This window comes from Pinus tabuliformis, chromosome 3_1 (genome assembly GCF_031772625.1).
Source record: "Pinus tabuliformis cultivar Carrire ecotype Pingquan chromosome 3_1, CPIR1, whole genome shotgun sequence".
Classification (NCBI taxonomy): Eukaryota; Viridiplantae; Streptophyta; class Pinopsida; order Pinales; family Pinaceae; genus Pinus; species Pinus tabuliformis.
The window spans coordinates 430,022,820-430,028,361 of record NC_142301.1 but is presented as its reverse complement, the minus strand read 5'-3'; positions in this window follow the sequence as shown (position 1 = coordinate 430,028,361).

The window sequence follows — 5,542 nt, the reverse complement described above, 5'->3', positions numbered from 1 at the left end:
CACCAATATATGACCTAAGAAACCCTTTTGGAAGATAATCTAGTTGGAAGGTGAGGTTGTTGTGCACTCTCTTTCTTTGAATGTAATTGGTCCAATGTAAGATACCAAACATTAAAAATTTTAACAGATATAGGGCACTTAGTGTTCTGATTTAAAATAAACTTTCAACAAGAACAAGAACACAGACAAGATCTAGAAAAGCAACCCTTTATTTATATTATTAGCTCAAAATAACACATGCCCATACAATAAGATTGGAACCCCTACAAATGGCATGCACGACTTCTCAACAATGTCAAATCTAAGACTTTGAAGCCCACTTGTGAATCCTGGATGGATCCACCACACAAATGTCACCACGGGGTTTTTGTCCTAGGATCAACCTAGAACTGGCCACGCCAAGTTCTGAAAAAAACACAATAAGATAGACAAACTCTGGATGATCCCACTGTTAGGCTCCTATCCCCTTTTATAGGCTTGATGGACTCTCTAGAAACTTTATTTTATTTTTTTCCCTCGAAAAATGAAGGAAAATACCATGGGTCGATATAATGGGAAAATACCATGGTCAATATCATGGGCAAATTCCATCCACTTTGACCATATCAAGAAAATGGAATATTACAAATCCTCTTGCCCAAAGATTGATCACCATCAAGCAATCAAATTATATCCACAATAGAAACATTTTTATATTGATACCAGGATCCCATACAAATGAGTGTGTTATCTCATGCTTCCATGCTAAACGATCTGTAATGGATCCTCCGATACCTGGATCTTAGACAATCCTCTAGCCAATCCTGCCCTCAATAGATCCACCTGGATCCCAATGCCACCCTAGTCTTGGTACCTCTGGGTTATGATACCACCTCAACCCTCCATCACCACATGTGCCTAAGGGCCACTGCTGTGATATTCCCTTGGATAAGAGTATCTTTCTAAGAATCATCCCATCAATAGAGTACCAACTCATAATCTCTCGTCGATCCATGTTGTGGGAAATATGAATACCTGCACATGGAACAAATCTATTATGTTTACGTTGCTTGATGCCCCACTCATGTTGCTCCACCCATTCACTCAACATGATCCATTTGGAGAACTCTGCCATGCTCTCCCTAATGTATAAAGGTGGGTTGTTAGTGTTGTAAGCCTTATCTATGTACTTCTGTAGACAGTTGCTTTGGAACTCCCATTTGTATTCTTCCTACTGCCTTGTGAGGGAATTGAGACGTTCCTCTACACTAGATAGCTTGGTTGTTGACTCGACACATACCCTTATGAGCTCTTCAATTTTTCTTTTCTCCTCTAAGGTAGTGTATCGAGTTTTCTTGACTCTCTACTTTAATATCATAAGATATGTCTTGAAATGTGCAATCTTTCCCTGAAAGTCCTCTACTGGTGATTATGGTGCCTTGCTAAATATCTTTGTACCTGTCTACACCGAATACCCTACGACCACCACTTCAACTTGAGCCTTTGACTGCCTCTCTGGGAATGGTTCATCATGCACATTATGTATATCATGCTCCCCCTCATCATGTTGGTTTACAATCACTGGCTCCTCATTTAAGTCTCCTTGAATGTCTTATTCTTGGCCTTCACCACCTGTGGGGACAATCTGTTGTTCAGTCTCCTTGGTTGTCCAACATGGATGTACTGGTGGACTGTTATGTACATTTGTTTGATATACTCTTCATGGATGTCCTCCTCAACTGTGTAAGAGTCTACCACATCATTAGGAGTAATTACATCTTCCTTTCCATGTGTACTTTTCCAAGCTGACTGATTATCATCGGCTTGTCCTACAAGTCTCTTTGAAAAATATTGTGGTGCTGCTCACCATCTGTACTTGACTGTTCGGATCCTTTAAGGGTGCCCTCCTGAAAACCGATGAACCGAACTATGGATGAATCCCCATGATATGAAGGAGTCTCCAACTATTTTTCCCTTGTTTCCTCCTTATCACTTGGACATGAATGGTTAAGTGCCCAAGGTCCCTTGCAAAGAAAGCATAGTTCTCTCCTTAATTCATTCTTGTTGCAACCTTTACTACCTTTGTACTTGCTTCCTCCATTAATCGTTTTGAGATCCTTTTTAGTCAACACACTTCTAAGAAATTTTATGTTTTGCATGACCAACTTCTCGACTAGATCTTAGGCAGTTGGTGATACAATTAGCTTGTTTCTCCAAATGGTCAACAATTTGGATCTTAGTATCTTGTAGATGTCAACATCTCCTTCTTAAAACAAGGACGTAATCTTTTGCATGTTTGTTTTGATACTTCCTAGATGAGTTGTAGTAATGCTGGTGTAAAAGTTCTGGAACACCTTAAATATCAAGTCCTCACATTCCAGATTCAACATGAATGTGTCAAAGCTAAACTCCGTCATGAGTTCTAAGATTTTGCGCCACTTCTAAAAGGTAGGAAGCACAATGTTGTTCAACACCTGAAGGGCTTCTACTATCAGTTGCAATAACTCTCTCATGATATCAATATTGTAAGGCAGTAGTGGCGATGTTAAAATTATGATCCTACTGAGACAAGAAGCAATTGTAGCCCCAACATCTTCACAAGGATGCTCCCATAGTTTGGGTTGTATTAACGCAAGCATGGATGGCTGGAGAGCCCAACTGAGTTTCTTCGATTTTGGCTGCCCCTCCCTGGATAGACACCTATCTAATACCTCCAACTTATGAAGGTCTATGACTGAATTCATTTGTTGTAGTTCATATCCAAGTTTGAAGAGCTTAGCCCCTCTTCCCTATCTTCCCTTCATTTGTAATGGGGGCTTTTACTGCAGAATGGCATGGACTGTTTTTTAGAAAGCACTGCTTCTTTGACCATTATTTTGGTCTAAGGAGGTATTGATGTGTAAAGGACCATATATTTTCACTAGTTCGTCAAGAATTTTCTAAGTGTTTTCTAGGATCTCTTCAAAACGACCCATCTTCTCATATACAAAAGTAGGGGAATATGCTTCATAGAGAGATTACATCAAACATTACTATGCCTCCTCAAATTTTGGCCATGTTAAATCTTTACTAGCAAATAACTTCCTAACCTTTCAAAAATGACTATATTTGCAGGAAAAAAAATATAATTCTTCCATACACATGAATATAAAATAAATATCATGGGAGAACTTCTTTATTTATAGCCTCACTCAGGGGTACATTTATTCATAAGAGGCAAATATACAAACTATAATGTTAGGTCCAGTTAATGTTGCAATAGCATAATTGTGGTTCTGTTGTTGTTAAATAACACTTCCACGCACACCTGAAGAATCTCCTTGGCTGAGTCACTATGGGGTGTCTCTCTCTCACCCTACTCAAAATTTATGTGGCCACTCTTGAGGCCCACAGAATTAGAAATTTCGCCTGTGAGATCACAATTGTTGCTCCCTCTGCTTCAACAATCTTACGCATTAAAAGAAATTAACACGCAATGTTGGTGGTGGATGAGCAGTGGTCTAAGGGCTCCGCCTGCTTGAACTGAGGTTACAACCGGAACTCCAAGGTCAGACTTAAAAGAAAATGATGATCATTTATCCACTTGAAAGACTCGCTTCTTTTATCCCCTTGAATCCACATGGCCTTCGAAACTTCCACTTCGACTTGACATCCAAAGGAAGGTCGCCCTAAAGTTGGAGTGGTACTAGCGAAAGTATTTATTTATTTTTTATTTTTATTTTTTTTCCCACACTTATTATCCTCTTACTATCCTCTTTCAGGTTGAAAGCTTCGACCAAGTGCTTTTGGTCTTTAATTAATAACTATATTCTTTCGATGGCATTTGCACCTGATCGATCCTTTATGCTCCTTAGAATCACTCATTCATCCATAAATTATAAATGCACAGGCTCTCAACAATTTTTTAGTGATCAGATGATATGTTTAACGTAGCTTGGTGTAATTCGATCCTGTTCCAGCTGTTGAAGAATTATACCATCAACAAAAAAATCAGTGATTGTGAACTTCTATCGCACTTGTTTTCTGCCCATGAATCATGACCGACCAATCTCATGTGATCTAGCACTGGGGCACGTATCCTTGGATTGTGACTCAGCTTCCGCACTGCGATCACACAATGGCAATACAAAGTCATCCCAACCAACCAATTTATGCCACATTGTAGCACAATTCATGACCACTAAAAAACTTCCAACTGACTCTTTGCCAATAAGAAATGATACTCGTCTTCGTGACACGTCCTCCCTCTCAATTTTGGAAAGAGAGGTGTCTCAAATTAGAACTTGGCCCTGAAATAGATTTGATTGATTCTACCTGTAAATCGACCGTCAGAATTACTGGGTACGTTGATTGATTCTACCTGTAAATCGACCCTCATAATTAATGGGTTTGATCTGCTCTGAGAACTGGATATCTCTCCCTACCTCCAGTAAAACTAACAATCTGAAACCCTGAAAATAGGTCTCTAGTTATTATGAATTCGACCTTTTGTTTCAACAATGAAAGGGTCGGTCTTCTCTCAAGAAATCGACCTCCAAATTTTAGAATTTGTCCTTAGAAATGCCCTCAATTCTCATTCAGTAATGACGGTTCTCGGCTGCCAACAAGAAGTATAATCCTGTCTTCTTTCAAATATGAAGAAACAAGCAACTCGGCCTCAAACCCTTGAGAATTTTATCTACAATGCGGCTCGAACAGAACTAGCCCTCCCCTCAAACCACCGTGTTGGTATGAAGTTCACTGTGGATATGGTAATTTGACCCTCTCACAAACCACAGGGATAGCTTCTACTATAAGATTCTGGTGGTGGCGAATATAGTTTTTCTGTTAAAATCAGATAATTACTCTTGGATGAGGAATTGGTTAAATTTAGAGAGTCACTTAAGTTAACTAAGTGATTCAGTAATTGAGTGTTTGCGTGTTTGAGTAATTGAGTGTTTGAGTGTTAAGTCAAGTGGAGTTAAATGATAAACGACTTTTAGCGTGTGGTTGCATGTCAAGATATTTTACGCAAATCACTAGTCAAATACCCTTCACCAAATTTATTCTAACTATCATGTTTTGTGTGATCAATAGAAGAATTGCAACTACAACTAGTGTGAGAATTCATGCTTTGTCTCCTCCTCCTTTCCAACCAAAGAGTCACGAGGGAGACGGATTAACAGGAATCCGTGTGAGGAGAAATATTTTTTTCTCGTTGTTAGTGCGCACCTTGTAATTTATCTACAGAGCGTTATAACGCGTTCAGGCTCAGCATGCAAATCGACCTTGTTCTCGTGGCGTTAGCGGACTAACGTTGCAGTTTTTCAATGTAAAGTGCGTTAAATGCATGTTCTCATGACGAGAGGAGCGTTAGCGTCCTAAAAAAATCTAACGCGGTACATAATCACGAATAGCTTGTTATTCGTGTGTTTTAAAATGTATACAAAGAGATTCGAAAGTTGTTTTTTGGTTATATATTAAAGTCCGTTATACGCGTGTTTTAAAACATATACAAAGAGATTCGAAAGCTGTTTTTTTTGTTATATTTTAAAGTCCGTTGAATTCATACACGTTGAGTGGA